The sequence below is a fragment of the Carassius carassius genome, chromosome 27 (assembly GCF_963082965.1).
Source record: "Carassius carassius chromosome 27, fCarCar2.1, whole genome shotgun sequence".
Taxonomy (NCBI): domain Eukaryota; kingdom Metazoa; phylum Chordata; class Actinopteri; order Cypriniformes; family Cyprinidae; genus Carassius; species Carassius carassius.
The window spans coordinates 28,870,216-28,886,320 of record NC_081781.1 but is presented as its reverse complement, the minus strand read 5'-3'; the positions used below and the strand labels follow the sequence as shown (position 1 = coordinate 28,886,320).

The 16,105-nt window shown below is 48.2% G+C and overlaps 24 non-coding genes across 24 annotated transcripts; all 24 read right to left on the bottom strand.

Annotated features, from left to right (window-relative positions):
• Positions 1-165: 165 nt before the first annotated feature.
• On the bottom strand, positions 166-247 carry trnas-cga (transfer RNA serine (anticodon CGA)). Its single transcript has one exon. It is a non-coding gene; the product is annotated as a tRNA-Ser (tRNA).
• A 1,033-nt stretch (positions 248-1,280) lies between these two features.
• Positions 1,281-1,362, bottom strand: trnas-cga (transfer RNA serine (anticodon CGA)). Its single transcript has one exon. It is a non-coding gene; the product is annotated as a tRNA-Ser (tRNA).
• A 655-nt stretch (positions 1,363-2,017) lies between these two features.
• trnas-cga (transfer RNA serine (anticodon CGA)) lies at positions 2,018-2,099 on the bottom strand. Its single transcript has one exon. It is a non-coding gene; the product is annotated as a tRNA-Ser (tRNA).
• A 477-nt stretch (positions 2,100-2,576) lies between these two features.
• On the bottom strand, positions 2,577-2,657 carry trnas-cga (transfer RNA serine (anticodon CGA)). Its single transcript has one exon. It is a non-coding gene; the product is annotated as a tRNA-Ser (tRNA).
• A 482-nt stretch (positions 2,658-3,139) lies between these two features.
• Positions 3,140-3,221, bottom strand: trnas-cga (transfer RNA serine (anticodon CGA)). The gene has a single exon. It is a non-coding gene; the product is annotated as a tRNA-Ser (tRNA).
• Positions 3,222-4,254: 1,033 nt separating this feature from the next.
• Positions 4,255-4,336, bottom strand: trnas-cga (transfer RNA serine (anticodon CGA)). Its single transcript has one exon. It is a non-coding gene; the product is annotated as a tRNA-Ser (tRNA).
• A 655-nt stretch (positions 4,337-4,991) lies between these two features.
• Positions 4,992-5,073, bottom strand: trnas-cga (transfer RNA serine (anticodon CGA)). The gene has a single exon. It is a non-coding gene; the product is annotated as a tRNA-Ser (tRNA).
• A 477-nt stretch (positions 5,074-5,550) lies between these two features.
• trnas-cga (transfer RNA serine (anticodon CGA)) lies at positions 5,551-5,631 on the bottom strand. The gene has a single exon. It is a non-coding gene; the product is annotated as a tRNA-Ser (tRNA).
• Positions 5,632-6,112: 481 nt separating this feature from the next.
• On the bottom strand, positions 6,113-6,194 carry trnas-cga (transfer RNA serine (anticodon CGA)). The gene has a single exon. It is a non-coding gene; the product is annotated as a tRNA-Ser (tRNA).
• Positions 6,195-7,791: 1,597 nt separating this feature from the next.
• trnas-cga (transfer RNA serine (anticodon CGA)) lies at positions 7,792-7,873 on the bottom strand. Its single transcript has one exon. It is a non-coding gene; the product is annotated as a tRNA-Ser (tRNA).
• Positions 7,874-8,350: 477 nt separating this feature from the next.
• On the bottom strand, positions 8,351-8,432 carry trnas-cga (transfer RNA serine (anticodon CGA)). Its single transcript has one exon. It is a non-coding gene; the product is annotated as a tRNA-Ser (tRNA).
• A 481-nt stretch (positions 8,433-8,913) lies between these two features.
• On the bottom strand, positions 8,914-8,995 carry trnas-cga (transfer RNA serine (anticodon CGA)). The gene has a single exon. It is a non-coding gene; the product is annotated as a tRNA-Ser (tRNA).
• A 477-nt stretch (positions 8,996-9,472) lies between these two features.
• On the bottom strand, positions 9,473-9,554 carry trnas-cga (transfer RNA serine (anticodon CGA)). The gene has a single exon. It is a non-coding gene; the product is annotated as a tRNA-Ser (tRNA).
• Positions 9,555-10,036: 482 nt separating this feature from the next.
• Positions 10,037-10,118, bottom strand: trnas-cga (transfer RNA serine (anticodon CGA)). Its single transcript has one exon. It is a non-coding gene; the product is annotated as a tRNA-Ser (tRNA).
• A 477-nt stretch (positions 10,119-10,595) lies between these two features.
• trnas-cga (transfer RNA serine (anticodon CGA)) lies at positions 10,596-10,677 on the bottom strand. Its single transcript has one exon. It is a non-coding gene; the product is annotated as a tRNA-Ser (tRNA).
• Positions 10,678-11,158: 481 nt separating this feature from the next.
• On the bottom strand, positions 11,159-11,240 carry trnas-cga (transfer RNA serine (anticodon CGA)). The gene has a single exon. It is a non-coding gene; the product is annotated as a tRNA-Ser (tRNA).
• A 477-nt stretch (positions 11,241-11,717) lies between these two features.
• On the bottom strand, positions 11,718-11,799 carry trnas-cga (transfer RNA serine (anticodon CGA)). The gene has a single exon. It is a non-coding gene; the product is annotated as a tRNA-Ser (tRNA).
• A 482-nt stretch (positions 11,800-12,281) lies between these two features.
• On the bottom strand, positions 12,282-12,363 carry trnas-cga (transfer RNA serine (anticodon CGA)). The gene has a single exon. It is a non-coding gene; the product is annotated as a tRNA-Ser (tRNA).
• A 477-nt stretch (positions 12,364-12,840) lies between these two features.
• On the bottom strand, positions 12,841-12,922 carry trnas-cga (transfer RNA serine (anticodon CGA)). Its single transcript has one exon. It is a non-coding gene; the product is annotated as a tRNA-Ser (tRNA).
• A 481-nt stretch (positions 12,923-13,403) lies between these two features.
• On the bottom strand, positions 13,404-13,485 carry trnas-cga (transfer RNA serine (anticodon CGA)). The gene has a single exon. It is a non-coding gene; the product is annotated as a tRNA-Ser (tRNA).
• Positions 13,486-13,962: 477 nt separating this feature from the next.
• trnas-cga (transfer RNA serine (anticodon CGA)) lies at positions 13,963-14,044 on the bottom strand. Its single transcript has one exon. It is a non-coding gene; the product is annotated as a tRNA-Ser (tRNA).
• Positions 14,045-14,526: 482 nt separating this feature from the next.
• trnas-cga (transfer RNA serine (anticodon CGA)) lies at positions 14,527-14,608 on the bottom strand. Its single transcript has one exon. It is a non-coding gene; the product is annotated as a tRNA-Ser (tRNA).
• A 477-nt stretch (positions 14,609-15,085) lies between these two features.
• On the bottom strand, positions 15,086-15,167 carry trnas-cga (transfer RNA serine (anticodon CGA)). The gene has a single exon. It is a non-coding gene; the product is annotated as a tRNA-Ser (tRNA).
• A 477-nt stretch (positions 15,168-15,644) lies between these two features.
• Positions 15,645-15,726, bottom strand: trnas-cga (transfer RNA serine (anticodon CGA)). Its single transcript has one exon. It is a non-coding gene; the product is annotated as a tRNA-Ser (tRNA).
• Between the last annotated feature and the right edge of the window lie 379 nt (positions 15,727-16,105).

Here is a 16,105-nt window from a genome sequence, read left to right as displayed (position 1 = left end):
AGGCCCCAAACCTGTGCGGGAAGACCCCAATTAATTTTTTTTACACATTTCATATAACCGCAGTATCTCCACACAGTGCCATGCAGTATCTTACAAGAAATGATGGCAGAGAGAGCAAAAGCCTTGAAAGGCACAGTTATCAGCACCAAAGTGCAGCGAAGAAACCATAGTTGGCAGGGTTTGAACCTGCGCGGGGAGACCCCAATGGATTTCGAGTCCATCGCCTTAACCTCTCTGCCACGACTACATTTAGTGACAGCCAGACAGCCCTCTTGGCTGGAGCCAGGGAAGCAAATATGCCACAAAGATTGAGTCACAAAATCCAGCTGAAAGTTGAAGTGGCTAAAAGGAGCCTGGCATCCCAGTTTCTCGACACAAAAGGCTGTCATTACCCCAGTTTGAACAGAGCTTGCTGAAGCCACAACGCAGAGTACTAAACACTGTAAGTTCACAGTGTGCCACTGGGCCTCAGATGCAAGGAGTCTAGCGGCATATTTATCCGTTACAGAGGAGGCGCATAAATGCTTGTTGGGGACGTGCAGGTGAAGAACATAGTCAGCAGGACTCAAACCTGTGCGGGGAGACCCCAATAATATTTTTTATACATTTTATATATCCGCAGTATGTCCACACAGTGCCATGCAGAATCTTTCAAGAAATGATGACAGAGAGAGCAAAAGCTTTGGAAGGCACAGTTATCAGCACAAAAGTGCAGTAAAGGAACCGTAGTCAGCTGGGTTTGAACCTGTGCGTGGAGACCCCAATGGATTTCGAGTCCATTGCCTTAACCTCTCAGCCACGACTAAAATAGCTGCAGTCAAACAGCCCTCTTGGCTGGAGGCAGGGAAGCAAAGATGCCACCAAGATTGAGTCACAAAATCCAGCTGAAGGATGACGTGGCTAAAAGGAGCCTGGCGTCCCAGTTTCTCGACACAAAAGGCTGTCATTACCCCAGTTTGAACAGGGCTTGCTGAAGCCACAACGCAGAGTACTAAACACTGTAAGATCACAGTGTGCCACTGGGCCTCAGATGCAAGGAGTCTAGCGGCATATTTATTCGTTGCAGAAGAGGTGCATAAATGCTTGTTGGGGACGTGCAGGTGAAGAACATAGTCAGCAGGACCCAAACCTGTGCGGGGAGACCCCGATAATTTTTTAATACATTTTTATAACCGCAGTATCTCCACACAGTGCCATGCAGAATCTTTCATGAAATGATGACAGAGAGAGCAAAAGCTTTGGAAGGTACAGTTATCAGCACAAAAGTACAGCAAAGGAACCGTAGTCGGCAGGGTTTGAACCTGCGCAGGGAGACCCCAATGGATTTCGAGTCCATTGCCTTAACCTCTCGGCCACAACTACGTTCAGCAGCAGCCAGACAGCTCCCTTGACTCCAGGCAGGGAAGCAAGGATGCCACAAAGATTCAGAAACAAAAGCAAGCTGAAGGATGAGGTGGCTAAAAGGAGCCTGGCATCTCCGATTATCGACACAAAAGGATGTAATGACCCCAATTTGAAAAGTGATTGCTGCAGCCACAATACAGAGTAATAACCCCTTTAAGATCACAGCGTGCCACTGTGGGCCACTGCTGCAAAACGGTCCAGTGTCATATTTGTCTGTTGCAGAGGAGGCGCATAAATGCTTGTTGGGGAAATGCAGGTGAAGAACATAGTCAGCAGGCCCCAAACCTGTGTGGGAAGACCCCAATGAATTTTTTTTACACATTTCATATAACCGCAGTATCTCCACACAGTGCCATGCAGTATCTTACAAGAAATAATGGCAGAGCGAGCAAAAGCCTTGGAAAGCACAGTTATCAGCACAAAAGTACAGCAAAGGAACCGTAGTCGGCAGGGTTTGAACCTGCGCGGGGAGACCCCAATGGATTTTTTTACACATTTCATATAACCGCAGTATCTCCACACAGTGCCATGCAGTATCTTACAAGAAATGATGGCAGAGGGAGCAAAAGCCTTGGAAGGCACAGTTATCAGCACAAAAGTGCAGCGAAGGAACCGTAGTCGGCAGGGTTTGAACCTGCGCGGGGAGACCCCAATGGATTTCGAGTCCATCGCCTTAACCTCTCGGCCACGACTACATTTAGTGGCAGCCAGACAGCCCTCTTGACTGGAGGCAGGGAAGCAAAGATGCCACAAAGATTGAGTCACAAAATCCAGCTGAAAGATGAAGTGGCTAAAAGGAGCCTGGCGTCCCAGTTTCTCGACACAAAAGGCTGTCATTACCCCAGTTTGAACAGGGCTTGCTGAAGCCACAGCGCAGAGTACTAAACACTGTAAGATCACAGTGTGCCACTGGGCCTCAGATGCAAGGAGTCTAGCGGCATATATATCCGTTACAGAGGAGGCGCATAAATGCTTGTTGGGGATGTGCAGGTGAAGAACATAGTCAGCAGGACTCAAACCTGTGCGGGGAGACCCCAATAATATTTTTTATACATTTTATATATCCGCAGTATCTCCACAGAGTGCCATGCAAAATCTTTCAAGAAATGATGACAGAGAGAGCTAAAGCCTTGGAAGGCACAGTTATCAGCACAAAAGTGCAGTGAAGGAACCATAGTCGGCAGGGCTTGAACCTGCAGGGGAGACCCCAATGGATTTCGAGTCCATCGCCTTAACCTCTCAGCCACAACTACGTTCAGTAGCAGCCAGACAGCTCCTTTGACTCCAGGCAGGGAAGCAAGGATGCCACAAAGCTTCAGAAACAAAAGCGAGCTGAAGGATGAGGTGGCTAAAAGGAGCCTGGCGTCTCCGATTATCGATACAAAAGGATGTAATGGCCCCAATTTGAAAAATGGTTGCTGCAGCCACAATACAGAGTAATAAACCACTTTAAGATCACAGCGTGCCACTGTGGGCCACTGCTGCAAAACGGTCCAGTGTCATATTTGTCTGTTGCAGAGGAGGCGCATGAATGCTTGTTGGGGAAATGGAGGTGAAGAACATAGTCAGCAGGCCCCAAACCTGTGCGGGAAGACCCCAATGAATTTTTTTTACACATTTCATATAACCGCAGTATCTCCACACAGTGCCATGCAGTATCTTACAAGAAATGATGGCAGAGAGAGCAAAAGCCTTGGAAGGCACAGTTATCAGCACAAAAGTGCAGCGAAGAAACCATAGTCGGCAGGGTTTGAACCTGCGCGGGGAGACCCCAATGGATTTCGAGTACATTGCCTTAACCTCTCTGCCACGACTACATTTAGTGGCAGCCAGACAGCCCTCTTGGCTGGAGCCAGGGAAGCAAATATGCCACAAAGATTGAGTCACAAAATCCAGCTGAAAGATGAAGTGGCTAAAAGGAGCCTGGCATCCCAGTTTCTCGACACAAAAGGCTGTCATTACCCCAGTTTGAACAGAGCTTGCTGAAGCCACAACGCAGAGTACTAAACACTGTAAGTTCACAGTGTGCCACTGGGCCTCAGATGCAAGGAGTCTAGCGGCATATTTATCCGTTACAGAGGAGGCGCATAAATGCTTGTTGGGGACGTGCAGGTGAAGAACATAGTCAGCAGGACTCAAACCTGTGCGGGGAGACCCCAATAATATTTTTTATACATTTTATATATCCGCAGTATGTCCACACAGTGCCATGCAGAATCTTTCAAGAAATGATGACAGAGAGAGCAAAAGCTTTGGAAGGCACAGTTATCAGCACAAAAGTGCAGTAAAGGAACCGTAGTCAGCTGGGTTTGAACCTGTGCGTGGAGACCCCAATGGATTTCGAGTCCATTGCCTTAACCTCTCAGCCACGACTAAAATAGCTGCAGTCAAACAGCCCTCTTGGCTGGAGGCAGGGAAGCAAAGATGCCACCAAGATTGAGTCACAAAATCCAGCTGAAGGATGACGTGGCTAAAAGGAGCCTGGCGTCCCAGTTTCTCGACACAAAAGGCTGTCATTACCCCAGTTTGAACAGGGCTTGCTGAAGCCACAACGCAGAGTACTAAACACTGTAAGATCACAGTGTGCCACTGGGCCTCAGATGCAAGGAGTCTAGCGGCATATTTATTCGTTGCAGAAGAGGTGCATAAATGCTTGTTGGGGACGTGCAGGTGAAGAACATAGTCAGCAGGACCCAAACCTGTGCGGGGAGACCCCGATAATTTTTTAATACATTTTTATAACCGCAGTATCTCCACACAGTGCCATGCAGAATCTTTCATGAAATGATGACAGAGAGAGCAAAAGCTTTGGAAGGTACAGTTATCAGCACAAAAGTACAGCAAAGGAACCGTAGTCGGCAGGGTTTGAACCTGCGCAGGGAGACCCCAATGGATTTCGAGTCCATTGCCTTAACCTCTCGGCCACAACTACGTTCAGCAGCAGCCAGACAGCTCCCTTGACTCCAGGCAGGGAAGCAAGGATGCCACAAAGATTCAGAAACAAAAGCAAGCTGAAGGATGAGGTGGCTAAAAGGAGCCTGGCATCTCCGATTATCGACACAAAAGGATGTAATGACCCCAATTTGAAAAGTGATTGCTGCAGCCACAATACAGAGTAATAACCCCTTTAAGATCACAGCGTGCCACTGTGGGCCACTGCTGCAAAACGGTCCAGTGTCATATTTGTCTGTTGCAGAGGAGGCGCATAAATGCTTGTTGGGGAAATGCAGGTGAAGAACATAGTCAGCAGGCCCCAAACCTGTGTGGGAAGACCCCAATGAATTTTTTTTACACATTTCATATAACCGCAGTATCTCCACACAGTGCCATGCAGTATCTTACAAGAAATAATGGCAGAGCGAGCAAAAGCCTTGGAAAGCACAGTTATCAGCACAAAAGTACAGCAAAGGAACCGTAGTCGGCAGGGTTTGAACCTGCGCGGGGAGACCCCAATGGATTTTTTTACACATTTCATATAACCGCAGTATCTCCACACAGTGCCATGCAGTATCTTACAAGAAATGATGGCAGAGGGAGCAAAAGCCTTGGAAGGCACAGTTATCAGCACAAAAGTGCAGCGAAGGAACCGTAGTCGGCAGGGTTTGAACCTGCGCGGGGAGACCCCAATGGATTTCGAGTCCATCGCCTTAACCTCTCGGCCACGACTACATTTAGTGGCAGCCAGACAGCCCTCTTGACTGGAGGCAGGGAAGCAAAGATGCCACAAAGATTGAGTCACAAAATCCAGCTGAAAGATGAAGTGGCTAAAAGGAGCCTGGCGTCCCAGTTTCTCGACACAAAAGGCTGTCATTACCCCAGTTTGAACAGGGCTTGCTGAAGCCACAGCGCAGAGTACTAAACACTGTAAGATCACAGTGTGCCACTGGGCCTCAGATGCAAGGAGTCTAGCGGCATATATATCCGTTACAGAGGAGGCGCATAAATGCTTGTTGGGGATGTGCAGGTGAAGAACATAGTCAGCAGGACTCAAACCTGTGCGGGGAGACCCCAATAATATTTTTTAGACATTTTATATATCCGCAGTATCTCCACAGAGTGCCATGCAAAATCTTTCAAGAAATGATGACAGAGAGAGCTAAAGCCTTGGAAGGCACAGTTATCAGCACAAAAGTGCAGTGAAGGAACCATAGTCGGCAGGGCTTGAACCTGCAGGGGAGACCCCAATGGATTTCGAGTCCATCGCCTTAACCTCTCAGCCACAACTACGTTCAGTAGCAGCCAGACAGCTCCTTTGACTCCAGGCAGGGAAGCAAGGATGCCACAAAGCTTCAGAAACAAAAGCGAGCTGAAGGATGAGGTGGCTAAAAGGAGCCTGGCGTCTCCGATTATCGATACAAAAGGATGTAATGGCCCCAATTTGAAAAATGGTTGCTGCAGCCACAATACAGAGTAATAACCACTTTAAGATCACAGCGTGCCACTGTGGGCCACTGCTGCAAAACGGTCCAGTGTCATATTTGTCTGTTGCAGAGGAGGCGCATGAATGCTTGTTGGGGAAATGGAGGTGAAGAACATAGTCAGCAGGCCCCAAACCTGTGCGGGAAGACCCCAATGAATTTTTTTTACACATTTCATATAACCGCAGTATCTCCACACAGTGCCATGCAGTATCTTACAAGAAATGATGGCAGAGAGAGCAAAAGCCTTGGAAGGCACAGTTATCAGCACAAAAGTGCAGCGAAGAAACCATAGTCGGCAGGGTTTGAACCTGCGCGGGGAGACCCCAATGGATTTCGAGTACATCGCCTTAACCTCTCTGCCACGACTACATTTAGTGGCAGCCAGACAGCCCTCTTGGCTGGAGCCAGGGAAGCAAATATGCCACAAAGATTGAGTCACAAAATCCAGCTGAAAGATGAAGTGGCTAAAAGGAGCCTGGCATCCCAGTTTCTCGACACAAAAGGCTGTCATTACCCCAGTTTGAACAGAGCTTGCTGAAGCCACAACGCAGAGTACTAAACACTGTAAGTTCACAGTGTGCCACTGGGCCTCAGATGCAAGGAGTCTAGCGGCATATTTATCCGTTACAGAGGAGGCGCATAAATGCTTGTTGGGGACGTGCAGGTGAAGAACATAGTCAGCAGGACTCAAACCTGTGCGGGGAGAGCCCAATAATATTTTTTATACATTTTATATATCCGCAGTATGTCCACACAGTGCCATGCAGAATCTTTCAAGAAATTATGAGAGAGAGAGCAAAAGCTTTGGAAGGCACAGTTATCAGCACAAAAGTGCAGTAAAGGAACCGTAGTCAGCTGGGTTTGAACCTGGGCGTGGAGACCCCAATGGATTTCGAGGCCATTGCCTTAACCTCTCAGCCACGACTAAAATAGCTGCAGTCAAACAGCCCTCTTGGCTGGAGGCAGGGAAGCAAAGATGCCACCAAGATTGAGTCACAAAATCCAGCTGAAGGATGACGTGGCTAAAAGGAGCCTGGCGTCCCAGTTTCTCGACACAAAAGGCTGTCATTACCCCAGTTTGAACAGGGCTTGCTGAAGCCACAACGCAGAGTACTAAACACTGTAAGATCACAGTGTGCCACTGGGCCTCAGATGCAAGGAGTCTAGCGGCATATTTATTCGTTGCAGAAGAGGTGCATAAATGCTTGTTGGGGACGTGCAGGTGAAGAACATAGTCAGCAGGCCCCAAACCTGTGCGGGAAGACCCCAATGAATTTTTTTTACACATTTCATATAACCGCAGTATCTCCACACAGTGCCATGCAGTATCTTACAAGAAATGACGGCAGAGAGAGCAAAAGCTTTGGAAGGCACAGTTATCAGCACAAAAGTACAAAAGAAATCGTAGTCTGCAGGGTTTGAACCTGCCAGGGAGACCCCGAGGGATTTCAAGTCCATCGCCTTAACCTCTCGGCCACAACAATGTTCAGCAGCAGCCAGACAGCTCCCTTGACTGCAGGCAGGGAAGCAAGGATGCCACAAAGATTCAGAAACAAAAGCAAGCTGAAGGATGAGGTGGCTAAAAGGAGCCTGGCATCTCCGATTATCGACACAAAAGGATGTAATGACCCCAATTTGAAAAGTGGTTGCTGCAGCCACAATACAGAGTAATAACCCCTTTAAGATCACAGCGTGCCACTGTGGGCCACTGCTGCAAAACGGTCCAGTGTCATATTCGTCTGTTGCAGAGGAGGCGCATGAATGCTTGTTGGGGAAATGCAGGTGAAGAACATAGTCAGCAGGCCCCAAACCTGTGCGAGAAGACCCCAATGAATTTTTTTTACACATTTCATATAACCGCAGTATCTCCACACAGTGCCATGCAGTATCTTACAAGAAATGATGGCAGAGAGAGACAAAAGCCTTGGAAGGCACAGTTATCAGCACAAAAGTGCAGCAAAGGAACCGTAGTCGGCAGGGTTTGAACCTGTGCGGGGAGACCCCAATGGATTTCGAGTCCATCGCCTTAACCTCTCAGACACAACTACATTTAGTGGCAGCCAGGCAGCCCTCTTGGCTGGAGGCAGGGAAGCAAAGATGCCACAAAGATTGAGTCACAAAATCCAGCTGAAAGATGAAGTGGCTAAAAGGAGCCTGGCATCCCAGTTTCTCGACACAAAAGGCTGTCTTTACCCCAGTTTGAACAGGGCTTGCTGAAGCCACAACGCAGAGTACTAAACACTGTAAGATAACTGTGTGCCACTGGACCTCAGATGCAATGAGTCTAGCGGCATATTTATTTGTTGCAGAGGAGGCGCATAAATGCTTGTTGGGGACGTGCAGGTGAAGAACATAGTCAGCAGGACTCAAACCTGTGCGGGGAGAGCCCAATAATATTTTTTATACATTTTATATATCCGCAGTATCTCCACACAGTGCCATGCAAAATCTTTCAAGAAATGATGACAGAGAGAGCAAAAGCCTTGGAAGGCACAGTTATCAGCACAAAAGTGCAGTGAAGGAACCGTAGTCGGCAGGGTTTGATCCTGCGCGGGGAGACCCCAATGGATTTCGAGTCCATCGCCTTAACCTCTCGGCCACAACTACGTTCAGCAGCAGCCAGACAGCTCCCTTGACTCCAGGCAGGGAAGCAAGGATGCCACAAAGATTCAGAAACAAAAGCGAGCTGAAGGATGAGGTGGCTAAAAGGAGCCTGGCGTCTCCGATTATCGACACAAAAGGATGTAATGACCCCAATTTGAAAAGTGGTTGCTGCAGCCACAATACAGAGTAATAGCCCCTTTAAGATCACAGCATGCCACTGTGGGCCACTGCTGCAAAACGGTCCAGTGTCATATTTGTCTGTTGCAGAGGAGGCGCATGAATGCTTGTTGGGGAAATGCAGATGAAGAACATAGTCAGCAGGCCCCAAACCTGTGCGGGAAGATCCCAATGAATTTTTTTTACACATTTCATATAACCGCAGTATCTCCACACAGTGCCATGCAGTATCTTACAAGAAATGATGGCAGAGAGAGCAAAAGCCTTGGAAGGCACAGTTATCAGCACAAAAGTGCAGCAAAGGAACCGTAGTCGGCAGGGTTTGAACCTGCGCGGGGAGACCCCAATGGATTTCGAGTCCATTGCCTTAACCTCTCGGCCATGACTACATTTAGTGGCAGCCAGACAGCCCTCTTGGCTGGAGGCAGGGAAGCAAAGATGCCACAAAGATTGAGTCACAAAATCCAGCTGAAAGATGAAGTGGCTAAAAGGAGCCTGGCGTCCCAGTTTCTCGACACAAAAGGCTGTCATTACCCCAGTTTGAACAGGGCTTGCTGAAGCCACAACGCAAAGTACTAAACACTGTAAGATCACAGTGTGCCACTGGGCCTCAGATGCAAGGAGTCTAGCGGCATATTTATCCGTTACAGAGGAGGCGCATAAATGCTTGTTGGGGACGTGCAGGTGAAGAACATAGTCAGCAGGACTCAAACCTGTGCGGGGAGAGCCCAATAATATTTTTTATACATTTTATATATCCGCAGTATCTCCACACAGTGCCATGCAAAATCTTTCAAGAAATGATGACAGAGAGAGCTAAAGCCTTGGAAGGCACAGTTATCAGCACAAGAGTGCAGTGAAGGAACCGTAGTCGGCAGGGTTTGAACCTGCGCGGGGAGACCCCAATGGATTTCGAGTCCATCGCCTTAACCTCTCGGCCACAACTACGTTCAGCAGCAGCCAGACAGCTCCCTTGACTCCAGGCAGGGAAGCAAGGATGCCACAAAGATTCAGAAACAAAAGCAAGCTGAAGGATGAGGTGGCTAAAAGGAGCCTGGCGTCTCCGATTATCGACACAAAAGCATGTAATGACCCCAATTTGAAAAGTGGTTGCTGCAGCCACAATACAGAGTAATAGCCCCTTTAAGATCACAGCGTGCCACTGTGGGCCACTGCTGCAAAATGGTCCAGTGTCATATTTGTCTGTTGCAGAGGAGGCTCATGAATGCTTGTTGGGGAAATGCAGTTGAAGAACATAGTCAGCAGGCCCCAAACCTGTGCGAGAAGACCCCAATGAATTTTTTTTACACATTTCATATAACCGCAGTATCTCCACACAGTGCCATGCAGTATCTTACAAGAAATGATGGCAGAGAGAGACAAAAGCCTTGGAAGGCACAGTTATCAGCACAAAAGTGCAGCAAAGGAACCGTAGTCGGCAGGGTTTGAACCTGCGCGGGGAGACCCCAATGGATTTCGAGTCCATCGCCTTAACCTCTCAGACACAACTACATTTAATGGCAGCCAGGCAGCCCTCTTGGCTGGAGGCAGGGAAACAAAGATGCCACAAAGATTGAGTCACAAAATCCAGCTGAAAGATGAAGTGGCTAAAAGGAGCCTGGCATCCCAGTTTCTCGACACAAAAGGCTGTCTTTACCCCAGTTTGAACAGGGCTTGCTGAAGCCACAACGCAGAGTACTAAACACTGTAAGATCACAGTGTGCCACTGGGCCTCAGATGCAAGGAGTCTAGCAGCATATTTATCCGTTACAGAGGAGGCGCATAAATGCTTGTTGGGGACGTGCAGGTGAAGAACATAGTCAGCAGGACTCAAACCTGTGCGGGGAGAGCCCTATAATTTTTTTTTTACATTTTATATATCCGCAGTATCTCCACACAGTGCCATGCAAAATCTTTCAAGAAATGATGACAGAGAGAGCTAAAGCCTTGGTAGGCACAGTTATCAGCACAAAAGTGCAGTGAAGGAACCGTAGTCGGCAGGGTTTGAACCTGCGCAGGGAGACCCCAATGGATTTCGAGTCCATCGCCTTAACCTCTCGGCCACAACTACGTTCAGCAGCAGCCAGACAGCTCCCTTGACTCCAGACAGGGAAGCAAGGATGCCACAAAGATTCAGAAACAAAAGCAAGCTGAAGGATGAGGTGGCTAAAAGGAGCCTGGCGTCTCCGATTATCGACACAAAAGGATGTAATGACCCCAATTTGAAAAGTGGTTGCTGCAGCCACAATACAGAGTAATAGCCCCTTTAAGATCACAGCGTGCCACTGTGGGTCACTGCTGCAAAACGGTCCAGTATCATATTTGTCTGTTGCAGAGGAGGCGCATGAATGCTTTTTGGTGAAATGCAGATGAAGAACATAGTCAGCAGGCCCCAAACCTGTGCGGGAAGACCCCAATGAATTTTTTTTACACATTTCATATAACCACAGTATCTCCACACAATGCCATGCAGTATCTTACAAGAAATGATGGCAGAGGGAGCAAAAGCCTTGGAAGGCACAGTTATCAGCACAAAATTGCAGCGAAGGAACCATAGTCGACAGGGTTTGAACCTGCGCGGGGAGACCCCAATGGATTTCGAGTCCATCGCCTTAACCTCTCGGCCACGACTACATTTAGTGGCAGCCAGACAGCCCTCTTCGCTGGAGGCAGGGAAGCAAAGATGCCACAAAGATTGAGTCACAAAATCCAGCTGAATGATGTAGTGGCTAAAAGGAGCCTGGCGTCCCAGTTTTTCTCGACACAAAAGGCTGTCATTACCCCAGTTTGAACAGGGCTTGCTGAAGCCACAACGCAGAGTACTAAACACTGTAAGATAACTGTATGCCACTGGGCCTCAGATGCAATGAGTCTAGCGGCATATTTATTTGTTGCAGAGGAGGCGCATAAATGCTTGTTGGGGACGTGCAGGTGAAGAACATAGTCAGCAGGACTCAAACCTGTGCGGGGAGAGCCCAATAATATTTTTTATACATTTTATATATCCGCAGTATCTCCACAGTGCCATTCAAAATCTTTCAAGAAATGATGACAGAGAGAGCAAAAGCCTTGGAAGGCACAGTTATCAGCACAAAAGTGCAGTGAAGGAACCGTAGTCGGCAGGGTTTGATCCTGCGCGGGGAGACCCCAATGGATTTCGAGTCCATCGCCTTAACCTCTCGGCCACAACTACGTTCAGCAGCAGCCAGACAGCTCCCTTGACTCCAGGCAGGGAAGCAAGGATGCCACAAAGATTCAGAAACAAAAGCAAGCTGAAGGATGAGGTGGCTAAAAGGAGCCTGGCGTCTCCGATTATCGACACAAAAGGATGTAATGACCCCAATTTGAAAAGTGGTTGCTGCAGCCACAATACAGAGTAATAGCCCCTTTAAGATCACAGCGTGCCACTGTGGGCCACTGCTGCAAAACGGTCCAGTGTCATATTTGTCTGTTGCAGAGGAGGCTCATGAATGCTTGTTGGGGAAATGCAGATGAAGAACATAGTCAGCAGGCCCCAAACCTGTGCGAGAAGACCCCAATGAATTTTTTTTACACATTTCATATAACCGCAGTATCTCCACACAGTGCCATGCAGTATCTTACAAGAAATGATGGCAGAGAGAGACAAAAGCCTTGGAAGGCACAGTTATCAGCACAAAAGTGCAGCAATGGAACCGTAGTCGGCAGGGTTTGAACCTGCGCGGGGAGACCCCAATGGATTTCGAGTCCATCGCCTTAACCTCTCAGACACAACTACATTTAATGGCAGCCAGGCAGCCCTCTTGGCTGGAGGCAGGGAAACAAAGATGCCACAAAGATTGAGTCACAAAATCCAGCTGAAAGATGAAGTGGCTAAAAGGAGCCTGGCATCCCAGTTTCTCGACACAAAAGGCTGTCTTTACCCCAGTTTGAACAGGGCTTGCTGAAGCCACAACGCAGAGTACTAAACACTGTAAGATCACAGTGTGCCACTGGGCCTCAGATGCAAGGAGTCTAGCAGCATATTTATCCGTTACAGAGGAGGCGCATAAATGCTTGTTGGGGACGTGCAGGTGAAGAACATAGTCAGCAGGACTCAAACCTGTGCGGGGAGAGCCCTATAATTTTTTTTTTACATTTTATATATCCGCAGTATCTCCACACAGTGCCATGCAAAATCTTTCAAGAAATGATGACAGAGAGAGCTAAAGCCTTGGTAGGCACAGTTATCAGCACAAAAGTGCAGTGAAGGAACCGTAGTCGGCAGGGTTTGAACCTGCGCAGGGAGACCCCAATGGATTTCGAGTCCATCGCCTTAACCTCTCGGCCACAACTACGTTCAGCAGCAGCCAGACAGCTCCCTTGACTCCAGACAGGGAAGCAAGGATGCCACAAAGATTCAGAAACAAAAGCAAGCTGAAGGATGAGGTGGCTAAAAGGAGCCTGGCGTCTCCGATTATCGACACAAAAGGATGTAATGACCCCAATTTGAAAAGTGGTTGCTGCAGCCACAATACAGAGTAATAGCCCCTTTAAGATCACAGCGTGCCACTGTGGGTCACTGCTGCAAAACGGTCCAGTATCATATTTGTCTGTTGCAGAGGAGGCGCATGAATGCTTTTTGGTGAAATGCAGATGAAGAACATAGTCAGCAGGCCCCAAACCTGTGCGGGAAGACCCCAATGAATTTTTTTTACACATTTCATATAACCACAGTATCTCCACACAATGCCATGCAGTATCTTACAAGAAATGATGGCAGAGGGAGCAAAAGCCTTGGAAGGCACAGTTATCAGCACAAAATTGCAGCGAAGGAACCATAGTCGACAGGGTTTGAACCTGCGCGGGGAGACCCCAATGGATTTCGAGTCCATCGCCTTAACCTCTCGGCCACGACTACATTTAGAGGCAGCCAGACAGCCCTCTTCGCTGGAGGCAGGGAAGCAAAGATGCCACAAAGATTGAGTCACAAAATCCAGCTGAATGATGTAGTGGCTAAAAGGAGCCTGGCGTCCCAGTTTTTCTCGACACAAAAGGCTGTCATTACCCCAGTTTGAACAGGGCTTGCTGAAGCCACAACGCAGAGTACTAAACACTGTAAGATAACTGTGTGCCACTGGGCCTCAGATGCAATGAGTCTAGCGGCATATTTATTTGTTGCAGAGGAGGCGCATAAATGCTTGTTGGGGACGTGCAGGTGAAGAACATAGTCAGCAGGACTCAAACCTGTGCGGGGAGAGCCCAATAATATTTTTTATACATTTTATATATCCGCAGTATCTCCACAGTGCCATTCAAAATCTTTCAAGAAATGATGACAGAGAGAGCAAAAGCCTGGGAAGGCACAGTTATCAGCACAAAAGTGCAGTGAAGGAACCGTAGTCGGCAGGGTTTGATCCTGCGCGGGGAGACCCCAATGGATTTCGAGTCCATCGCCTTAACCTCTTGGCCACAACTACGTTCAGCAGCAGCCAGACAGCTCCCTTGACTCCAGGCAGGGAAGCAAGGATGCCACAAAGATTCAGAAACAAAAGCAAGCTGAAGGATGAGGTGGCTAAAAGGAGCCTGGCGTCTCCGATTATCGACACAAAAGGATGTAATGACCCCAATTTGAAAAGTGGTTGCTGCAGCCACAATACAGAGTAATAGCCCCTTTAAGATCACAGCGTGCCACTGTGGGCCACTGCTGCAAAACGGTCCAGTGTCATATTTGTCTGTTGCAGAGGAGGCGCATGAATGCTTGTTGGGGAAATGCAGATGAAGAACATAGTCAGCAGGCCCCAAACCTGTGCGGGAAGACCCCAATGAATTTTTTTTACACATTTCATATAACCGCAGTATCTCCACACAGTGCCATGCAGTATCTTACAAGAAATGATGGCAGAGAGAGAGAAAAGCCTTGGAAGGCACAGTTATCAGCACAAAAGTGCAGCAAAGGAACCATAGTCTGCAGGGTTTGAACCTGCGCGGGGAGACCCCAATGGATTTCGAGCCCATTGCCTTAACCTCTCGGCCATGACTACATTTAGTGGCAGCCAGACAGCGCTCTTGGCTGGAGGCAGGGAAGCAAAGATGCCACAAAGATTGAGTCACAAAATCCAGCTGAAAGATGAAGTGGCTAAAAGGAGCCTGGCGTACCAGTTTCTCGACACAAAAGGCTGTCATTACCCCAGTTTGAACAGGGCTTGCTGAAGCCACAACGCAGAGTACTAAACACTGTAAGATCACAGTGTGCCACTGGGCCTCAGATGCAAGGAGTCTAGCGGCATATTTATCCGTTACAGAGGAGGCGCATAAATGCTTGTTGGGGACGTGCAGGTGAAGAACATAGTCAGCAGGACTCAAACCTGTGCAGGGAGAGCCAAATAATATTTTTTATACATTTTATATATCAGCAGTATCTCCACACAGTGCCATGCAAAATCTTTCAAGAAATGATGACAGAGAGAGCTAAAGCCTTGGAAGGCACAGTTATCAGCACAAAAGTGTAGTGAAGGAACCGTAGTCGGCAGGGTTTGAACCTGCGCGGGGAGACCCCAATGGATTTCGAGTCCATTGCCTTAACCTCTCGGCCATGACTACATTTAGTGACAGCCAGACAGCCCTCTTGGCTGGAGGCAGGGAAGCAAAGATGCCACAAAGATTGAGTCACAAAATCCAGCTGAAAGATGAAGTGGCTAAAAGGAGCCTGGTGTCCCAGTTTCTCGACACAAAAGGCTGTCATTACCCCAGTTTGAACAGGGCTTGCTGAAGCCACAACGCAGAGTACTAAACACTGTAAGATCACAGTGTGCCACTGGGCCTCAGATGCAAGGAGTCTAGCGGCATATTTATCCGTTACAGAGGAGGCGCATAAATGCTTGTTGGGGACTTGCAGGTGAAGAACATAGTCAGCAGGACTCAAACCTGTGCGGGGAGAGCCCAATAATATTTTTTATACATTTTATATATCCGCAGTATCTCCACACAGTGCCATGCAAAATCTTTCAAGAAATGATGACAGAGAGAGCTAAAGCCTTGGAAGGCACAGTTATCAGCACAAGAGTGCAGTGAAGGAACCGTAGTCGGCAGGGTTTGAACCTGCGCGGGGAGACCCCAATGGATTTCGAGTCCATTGCCTTAACCTCTCGGCCACAACTACGTTCAGCAGCAGCCAGACAGCTCCCTTGACTCCAGGCAGGGAAGCAAGGATGCCACAAAGATTCAGAAACAAAAGCAAGCTGAAGGATGAGGTGGCTAAAAGGAGCCTGGCAACTACGATTATCGACACAAAGGATGTAATGACCCCGATTTGAAAAGTGGTTGCTGCAGCCACAATACAGAGTAATAACCCCTTTAAGATCACAGCGTGCCACTGTGGGCCACTGCTGCAAAGCGGTCCAGTGTCATATTTGTCTGTTGCAGAGGAGGCTCATGAATGCTTGTTGGGGAAATGCAGATGAAGAACATAGTCAGCAGGCCCCAAACCTGTGCGGGAAGACCCCAATGAATTTTTTTTACACATTTCATATAACCCCAGT